This window comes from Solanum pennellii, chromosome 1 (assembly GCF_001406875.1).
Source record: "Solanum pennellii chromosome 1, SPENNV200".
NCBI classification, from domain to species: domain Eukaryota; kingdom Viridiplantae; phylum Streptophyta; class Magnoliopsida; order Solanales; family Solanaceae; genus Solanum; species Solanum pennellii.
Genome location: NC_028637.1, coordinates 54,473,151 through 54,483,519, shown reverse-complemented (window position 1 = coordinate 54,483,519; position 10,369 = coordinate 54,473,151). Strand labels below are relative to the sequence as shown.

At 33.6% G+C, this 10,369-nt stretch overlaps 1 long non-coding RNA gene across 2 annotated transcripts; it reads right to left on the bottom strand.

The window, feature by feature from the left end:
• Positions 1-1,704: 1,704 nt before the first annotated feature.
• On the bottom strand, positions 1,705-8,211 carry LOC107013164. 2 transcript variants are annotated; one of them, XR_003574755.1, is made up of 3 exons: positions 7,557-8,211; positions 2,957-6,653; positions 1,705-1,990 (listed from the first exon to the last, which is right to left on the bottom strand). It is a non-coding gene; the product is annotated as an uncharacterized LOC107013164 (long non-coding RNA). The 2 variants fall into 2 exon arrangements; XR_001456128.2 differs by having other exon boundaries at positions 6,597-6,653.
• Positions 8,212-10,369: the final 2,158 nt, after the last annotated feature.

Sequence of the window (10,369 nt, the reverse complement as noted above, 5' to 3'; positions counted from 1 at the left end):
TTCTTTGTAGATCCACAGTAGCAACATCTCCATACCCAGTGACACTGAACTTGTAGTTAGTGATTTGATGGGACAACAACTTGTTGCCTGCGTTGACATACTCTGATATGTCTTTTTCAATTGAAGGAACAAATCTATTTGCGTAGTGCACCAGTTCCATACGCCTTTGGTGAAATAACAATGCAAATCTCCTGTTTATTTCATCAAATAGAGCGACAATGGGAAATTCTCTTACAACATCAAACATAGCATTCACCGATTCCGCGATATTTGATGTCATAACATTATATCTACACAACAACTGATAATAATCAAACAAAACACATAAAGTCAAAATAAACTCAATTGAGATGGTACCTATTTCTCGGGCAAAATGCCCTACTCCATGTGTGGAATCCAATACGTTCAAAAGCTTCAACAACCTTTGGTACCAAATATCTTATTTGATTGAAATGGTCATTGAACTCACATATATCGTACGCCTTTGTTGTTTTATAAAAATGGGACACTACCTTAGAATTGTGAAAGTTATTTCGAATATTTTCCGCAAGGTGTCTCATGCAACAACCATAATTAGATGCAAGGTACATTCTCCAAACCATCTTTTGAATACTTGAATGCCTATTAGAGTTAATGCAAAACTCATCAGTATCATCTACAAAGCTTCTCATATTTTGGAAAAAAAAATCATATGAGGCATCCAATTCCTTGTCCACGACACAGAAAGCCACTGGAAATATATGATTCTCAGCATCTTGTGCCACCGCCGATAGCAGTACTCCTCCACACTTGTTCCTTAGAAATGTTCCATCAACGTCTATTACTTTTCTCATATCTTTAAAACCAATTATCAAAGCAGCACATGATACAAAGAAGTACCGGAACCTCCCATTTTCATTGAGCGACAATGTCATCTTGCTTAGAAATCGCAACTTCAAGCATATACCGGTACGCATTAAGCACTGCGTACCCGTGCTCATGTGTGCCCCTAACATTAGACTTAGCATGCTCCATGGCCTTATAAATATTCCAATTGCTTACCTTACAACTCAATTATGTGCGGAGTTGATTTGACATGTCTCTTGTGGATGGGATTTAACCTTTGAAAAATCTATTTTCAAAGTACTTACCTATGACTTTTGTCGTGGCGTGGGGACTATGGCTTGTAAGATGCTCTGAATCACACATATGGTACTTTTCATAGATTCTAATGGCAAACCTGTTACTACTTGTAAATTTCACAGCCCTCAGCCACCAATTGCAATCAGGATATGAACATTTAAACACATTACGAGAATCGATCACCTTTTTCAGTCAAAAATCTTTTTTCAAGCAAACAATATTCAATGAATTTGCCAGTTCTTACTTGTTCTTGAAAGTCAATCCCTTATAAAATCATGTTTTATCATCTCTAACATTATTCACACGTGATGTTTGAGAAGCACATGGATTGTTACTCCCAACTATAGGTGTGGGAGTAAACTTGCTCTCAAGGTCCGGCCCTTCAGCTTGAGCTTCACTTAAACCTTCACCTTCCCCTTCCCCTTCACCTATTCCAATTTCATCATCAGGATTTTTCATGTCCGCGGGATGAATTCATCATTAAAGATATCTTGTTGGTCTTGGTCTACATTATTATCCTCCTCGATAGGAGTTTCTTCCACGTAGACTCTTAATATTGGCGGTTTCTCTGTTCCTCCCTAATAAACACTCAAACTAGATTGATTAGTTATTCTAAAAGGTAAAACCTTCTCATTATGAAAGAAAAAATGGAAAATGTAACTCATGAAAAGATCTTGCGGTTTACAATTGAATCTAGACTTTTCCACGACTATATTAAGGAACTCATCATACAAAATCTTTCTTTCGACATACATCCCTACTAAACCGGCTCTTCGTTTTTTACTATCCTGCCAACGCCATATGAATCAATTTGTCTTCTCGACCCATTCACCACGACAATCAATCTCTACAAATACTTACATTGTACCTATAGAAAATAATTAAAAAAACAATTAGTAATTATGAAGAATAAGCATATGTAGCAACATACGACTATTATGTGGCGATATTTAAGTCATATGTTGCTACATATGACTGTTCTGTTGTTAAAAAAAATCACATGCGGCAATATTTTTTAGTTATATCATATGTAGCAACATATGACTATTCTGTGGCGAGATGTAAGTCATATGTTGCTACATATGACTGTTTTTTTGTGAAAAATAAATCACATGTGGCAGCATTTTTTAGTTATATCATATGTAGCAACATATGACTATTCTGTCACGACATTTAAGTAATATGTTGCTACATATAACTGTTCTGTTGTGGAAAAAAAATCACATGTGGCAACATTTTTTAGTTATATCATATGTAGGAACATATGACTACTCTGTGACGATATTTAAGTCATATGTTGCTACATATGACATATGACTGTTCTGTTGTGAAAAATAAATCACATGTGACAACATTTTTTTGTTATATCATATGTAGCAACATATGACTATTCTGTGGCGATATATAAGTCAAATCTTGCTTCATATGACTGTTCAGTTGTGAAAAATAAATCACATGTGGCAATATTTTTTTAGTTATAGCATATGTAGCAACATATGACTATTTTGTAGCGAGATGTAAGTCATATGTTGCTACATATGACTTTCTTTTGTGAAAAATAAATCACATGTGACAACATTATTTAGTTATATCATATGTAGCAACATATCACTATTCTGTGGTGAGATGTAAGTCATATGTTGCTACATATAACTGTTCTGTTGTGAAAAATAACAATTATGTTGCTACATATGACTATAATATGTTATAATAGTCAACTGTTACAACATATATAACAATATGTTGGAAACACGAATGCAAATTATTGAAAAAATTGTAGGTACCAAATTAGATGATAATGAATTGATCTTAAATAACTATTAATTTTACTTACCAGAAACAATGGTGTATAACCCAGTCACTTATGAAGTAATTCCGATTGAAATAAATTGAAATTTGGTCCACCAGTTACAGATTAGGTAAAACACTGATTCAAGAAGAAGAAAGCACAAGCACTAACAGCGAAGACCCGCAATGTACGAAAATAAGAAGAAGAAGAAGAAGAGGAAAATGAAGAGAGCAGGAAGAAAGGCAAGCAAGCAAGCAAAGACGAGAGTAGAAGAAGAAGAAGAGGACGAATACGACGGATGGAGGCGGGGAACAAAGCTTTTATTTCCTCTTTTGGCTAGATATTTCCCACCAAAATTGGTTAAATTAGGTTTGGTATAGTCAATTTATCATTTTATCCCTCATTTAATTCCCAACAAAAGTAGGTTAAATTAGGATATTGTAAAATTACCCTTTTACCCTTCATTTAATTCAGTGGACCAAACTGTCAACTTATAAACTTGAGGACAACTCCACAATCCTTAATCATTAATCACATAATTATCACCTACACCCAATACTTAAGACTAATGTCACCAGCCATTTATTTTGAAACCTTAATGTCACTTTTTTTTTAAAAATCCCTAGTTACATACCAAAGAGAAAGGATAAGAGAGCAGCTCATAGTAGATTTTCTCAACAACGAGCAGTAGCAGTAATACGAAGTTAAACCAGCCAGCTAATCCAAAAGTTTCTTCCAGGAAGTAATCCAACAAATGTTTCTTCCTTATTGTTTTCGTGAATTCTTTTTGATTGATTCATTTATTCTGTTGTACAACATGATGTCCATTTATCTATTATTAACTTTTTCATACATAAGATTGTAGGGCAAGCATCTAAAGTTAACTTTAATCACTTTTGTAAATGCCTAATATTACGCATGAGCCTTTTATACTTTTTGTTGTACGATCTACTGGAACAATGTATTGTCCCCTATGTGGAATAAAGTCAATTAACTAGAGAACTATTTAATTCATAAGATATTTTATATGTAATTTTCATTACTAAGTGGAACTGCAAAGTTGTGTTTTCTTTCGATGATAAAAAATTATTAAATATGTATATTTACGCTCACTTGTGATATCAAAGTTTTTGTTCAGGAGAATCAATCATATTAGCATGACAATCAAAACTCAGCCCCTCCTATCATGACTGGTTTCATGGACATATGAAATCATTATGTTTGACTTTTCATAGAGGTTGAATATAATTCTACAATAAGTATATCACCAACAAATTAAAAAAAATTATAATTTGTGATTCAGCTTGATTATGAGGTCAATAAGTAATGACTCGGGGGTTCGTTTTTTTAAAAAAAAGTGAAGTATTATAGTATACTAAATCTAAAAGATCGTTCTACGATCAATATTCAGTTATGCTCCTTGTTGTGTCACACTTTTCTATTGTTCTTCTCATGGTCAAAATTATTGTATGAACTTCGACTTTTTTGCATTTTGTTCCTTCTTGTTTTTTTCCCTTTTTCTGGGAGGGGAGATTAGGTCTTCACGGAGCTTTTCAATGTATTGATGGAAACACAAGTTCTATTAGCACATTTGATAAAATAGTTCATTTGATTTTATCAAAAAGTGTGATCAATTGATACTTGATAGGTTATCTTTAGATTTAAGACGTTAGATAAGTCAAAAAAATAGTCATAAATTTCATATGTTTGTGTTCCAATCCATACAAAACATGTGTGTAGATATTTGTCATACATCCCTCTAAATCAACTTCAGAGTAAAACATAATCCCCACTTATGGAATAAAACCCTTTCTTCCCCTTTTCCCCACTCTTAGAATAGGTTCATACATGGACTCATCAACCAGTCATAAGGATTCTTTCATTAACTAGCATATTTAATAATCATCTTACAAGGTAAGCACACTACCTTCCCTTTTTAGGATTAAGCCTATACAAAGACTCCAATCTACACAAGGACAACTATGAAATACTACATATATAACAAGGCAACATTCGTCTTTCACTATTTACTACATTTTCTCCAAAACCTTTCAAGCCTATATATTTACATTTTTCTATCACCATACATAACAATAAAAAACCTATCATTCCACAAGAGGACTCCATTCAACTATAGCAACTCTTAACAAGCTATAACTATTATGCCGTAATTTTACTTTTTTAGAAAAATCACTTTTGAAATGTTTTAAGTATAAAACAATTTAAGAAAAATACTTAGAAAAGAGTCGCCATTTAATTTTTTAAAGAAATTAAGAAAACTTAATTTAAAAAGAGTTTAACGGATTAAATCTTTATAAATTTAGAGAAAATGGGTAAGAGGTTCTTATTTACGCTTCAAGAAGGTTTTTAAGACATTTGAAGTGTCCGCTAATATGCTGTTATCCAATAACATAGGTTAAACATTTGACTATTTTTTAGAAAAGTAATTAACTCGAGGAAATAGTTAAACAAAGAATATTTTTAAATTTTTTCAATAAAAGAGGATATTAATTGAAATATTTGTAATAAATTTCAAGCGATTTAGATTTTACTAAATTAGATAAATTAAAATTTATTTGATATGTTTTTAAATAACAATTTGAACCAATTCAGTTATTTAAAGTATGAAACCCATTTTAAAGATATTAAATAAAAATAATGAATTTTGTCAAAATAAACTAACATAAAGATTATAGTTCATCTTTTGGGGAATTTAATTTGGTTAAACTAAAACAAAACAAACGTTAGAGTTAACCGAACCAAACAATTTGCAAGTAAAATGTAATCAAGCAATGAAAGAAAATAATGAGTTTGGGCTTTTCTTGGCCCCAAACCCTCACAGCCCAACTGATTGGGCTGCTGCTGCAATTGTATTGGGCTTTGACCCCATTTTTGCCTTTGAAATCTGTGTATACACAGAGTGTATACTGATGTATACTGGTCATATCTTGACTCATTTTCCTGAATATTGGACTGCCTATCAAATATATACAGCCTATTTAAACCTCTAAAATATGTCATTTGATTTTTTCCCGTATCTTGCTTCACTCGATAAGGATCTCAACTCAATGAAATGCAGGGAAAGAGTCCAAAATGGACTTGGATTGTTGTCAAATGTATCAAAAATAAAGGGAAAAGGAATAAGTGAAGGATTTTAACAATTTGTATATATAAGTATGCATTCAATTAGAGATAATTGTGATACAACTTATTCAAGACTACAAGTATTAACAGAGAACATAGGCATCAAAAGCATCAGTAATGCTCTGCAGGTGATCTTTATACAATCCTTTCAATAGTTTCTTCTTGAAAAATTAATACACATCTCATGCTCAATCATTTAGAGAATTGAAACGGAAAGAATTCTTTCACACACTTAGATAAAACATCTTTAAAAATAACATGATCCCAACAACTTAAAAATAAGAATCTAACTTTCAAGTCAAATCTATGAGTAAAATTTTAAAGAGACACACATTAAGACTAAAATATGCACACACTGAATTTTAAATAAGAGCCAAGAGAGGAGGACAACATGCTACTTTAAATGTTTGAAAAGAAAGTGATGAACAAATTATGATAAAAAAGAACCTAGATGGAAATCCAATTCCCACTCCTAGTTCTCTTTATCTAAACAACATAACTTAAAAAATGTAAACCATTTTAAAAGGGAATTACGACAAACCTTATGGAGACAAATCCAAACAATGACCAAGATATCACTTATGCATTCTCGAATAATCTGTTAAAAAATCACATTAGAAAAAACTCGAATACAAATGGTAAATATTGTGACTAAACTCTAAACTAAATAGAAATATAGCCTCAAACCGAACAAAGCATGTTGGACAGTAAGACAATCATAGGATTTTAAAAAATGGAGAAAATCAAGTGCTAACAACAACAAACAATAAAACGACAAACAACTGGTTTAAGATCTGCCCCTATTTTCGAAATGAAAACGCCCTTAACAGTAACTGAGTAAATGCACCCTTTGATGTTTAAGAAAATGAGAACGAAACAATAGGAATTCAGCAACCTTCAAACAAGCATACAAGAGGAAAAATAACAAAGCAAACTTGAACAGAGAAACAACAACATTATATACAAATTTCCAAAGTTTTAACTCGGCCAAATCATAGAATCACACGAGGACATGTATCATCTTAAGAACATTATAAACTAAGCAACACACTGTTAAATAATGACAAATTTCTCAAATCGGTGGTTAATGAGATGGACAGACTCCTTGTAAGACTTGGACAATCCTCCTCCCTTTGAGCTAGTTTTTGGGGTGTGAGTTAGGCCTAAGACCTAATTTCAACATGGTACAGAGCAGGGCCCGTCTCACCCGATGTTAGGGCCTCCCAAAATCATAAATTGGACGCACCAGATGCTAAGCATTGGGCGCGAGGTTGGGTGTTAATAATGACAAACGTATAACATCGGTGGTTAATGATATGAGAATACTTTTATAAGGCGTGGACAATGCTCCTCCCTTTGAGATAGCTTTTAGGGTGTGAGTTTGTCCTAAGACCTAATTTCAACACACACATCTACCAGTCAATCACAAAACAAAGATTTTACACACCGAAAGATCGAAATATGAAAAGAAATGAAAAGAATGTAGTCGAAGAAGTGTTACCTTTTTCAGGGCAGCTATTGAGGCTCGAAGAGCTTAACACTGAATCTGACTTCACTAGATTCCGATGAACTCGAAAAAGTTAAAATTATATTCTTTTTTGAACTCTTGACCCTAAACTTTTGAAGTTGTTTTAGGCATGTATTATCAAATGGAAATCCTCCTTAAAATAGTGAGGGATGAAAGATTTATATAGAAAGAAAAACTATGGTCGAATGAGGGTAACAAGTGTTGAAATGTGAATTTGAAATGCTCTTTTCGAAGCAAAAGTGAGAAAGGGGTGGGATATCCCCGAAAAGATGAACTAGGGACAGCGAAGGTGATGGGTCCACAGAAAAAGAGGATGGCGCAGCTGGACTAGTACCAATTCTCAATGACTTGAGAATGGTATCTGTTGATTATGACGCCAGTACGAGTGAAGCGCCGAGATTTCTCCATTTGGTTCTGTTTCTCGTACAAATCATACTATTGAGGAACAAAAAAAGAGACCACGCATATGGAGGACATTGTTGCGCCGTTCGGAGTAGATGAGTCGGGCCTACAGCTATTTGTTGCGTTCTTTTTGTTGATTTATCGCTGAAGAAGATGTTGGGATTCAAACACAAGGAAGAAGAAATAAAACGTGCAGAGTGGGTAGGTGTATTGTTGTGTATGGAATGTTGTATGCATTGTATGTTGGGTTATGGGCTGCTGAAAATGTGAGTTAAAGGGAAAGGGCTGCTAAGCATTGGGTTGATATGAAATTGTTGGGCTGATGGAATTGGGTCTGCTGAAGGATATGGGATAAAGGCCCAATACTAAGGTATCTTAATGGGGTTGAAAAGAGGCAAAAGAAATTGCTAAAATTGTAATGAGAAAATGATCAAAAGCCCCCCCCCCCCAACCTATACTCGAAATCCAAACTACACACTCCAACTTCACGGGTGTCCCATTACCCACATAAACTATATTTTTATCTATTCTCTACTGACCTAAGTGCTGACCTATCATGGAGGTGTTGTCACCGCCTCTAGGCGCATTGAAGCACAACTTGACAAAAAAATTCTTCCTTCTCCAGCGGTCATCTTCCCCACTTTTAAATACCCATTACTTCTTCTTCCCCCACCATTAATCCTTGTTTCTTTAGTAAAAAATTCACGAAATCCTCTCGAAATCAAGTAGGATTTAGTTGTTAATGTTCATTTGTACTTCAAATCTTGAATTTAGGGTTTGTAATCTGATCTAATTTCTTATTTAGATTTCTAATTAGAAGTTTGAATTTTCTCCAAATTCATCAAAAATGGCAAATGAAAACTTGAATACGCTTTCTATGGATGAATCAGACCCAATGCTCAACGTTGTAGTGAGATGCAAACACGGAATTTTACTAAATTTGCAAACTTCTTGGTCAAAATTAAATCCGGGAAGAAGATTTTTGTCTTCCCCATGTTATGGTGTATGTGTTTTTTTCCCTTTTATTTTTGGTACATTTTATTTTGACAATGCTAATGTACCTATTTGGATCATTTTCAGTCTAAAAATTACAAATTTTTTCGATGGCGGGACAAAGAAGAAGTTGATCCAAGATCAAGTTTTATCCATCCAAGATTGGTGAATAAAATCAATGAGTTTGAGTAAGAATTACGTATTAGACAGGTTCATATTGACAATTTAAGGAACTCTAATTTGTTATTGGAGAGGAGATTCAATGGAAGGTTCAATAGGAAGATAATTTTCTGTATTTTGATTTGTGTTGTTGTTGTGTTCATCAGCAACCAGTAGTTAAAGTGCAGCACATTTTGGAGTTCTTTTGTGTTGTTGCCATGTTCAGCAACCACTAGTTAAAGTGCAACATATTTAGAGTTCTCTTTGATTTGTTATTGTTGTGTTTAAGTAAAATTTTCAATGTATGTGTGTCATTTTGTACGTAGAGATCTCTTGTACCTATTATGTCAATTGAAGCTTCAATTGATATGCAACACTTCATCCGAAACACATAACCAACACAACATATGTAAGCACACCTGAATAATGCCAATACACTTTGATAGACAACACAAAATCCATTTTAAAACACAATATAAATATTAATTTATAGGGTCCTCAAATAAGGCAAAGTTTAACAAAATAACGCCTCACACAAGGCCGAATTTACCAAAATAAAATTCATGTTCATAAGGCCTCACATAAGGAAAAATCTACCAACAAAAATCCAAAATAGCAGGTCATTAACTTAAAAGTGCTTAAATATATCAACGTCACTACAATTACATGGCATGTTTGATTTTGAAGAAGTGTTATTTTGACTTGAACTACTTTCTATTGTCTTATTTCTTTGCTTCTCTCTAAGCTCATGAAGCTTGCTTATTGAGATTGCTGCTTTGTCATTCCATTTCAGCTTAGTTGTATTGCTTGGTGTATAACCAATGTCACCAGTTACATCAGATGATCTTGTCACTCTTTCTTGTCCAGTAGACTAGATTTTAATACTTGGCATACCAAGCTATAGTAAAATTAGGACTATATCAATATTTAAAATGATTAATTAAACTAGGATTAAGTTGTTAACATAAATCAAAGACTCACATTCATGACTTTGAAGCCATTTGCAGCTTGGAACAAACCCATTCCCATGACTCTTGGTCTTTTCTCTGGAGATGTGTTTCCCCTGCCCCTACCTCTTCATCTTTTAGTAGTACCATATATTGAAGATGATGCATGATATGTAGGAGGAGCATAAGAGGATGCAGGAAAATCAGTAGGTGCAGTAGGTAGGGGAGGTGCACTAGGTGCTACTGATGATGTATTTTTGGGTCTTCCTTTTCCCCTTTTTACTG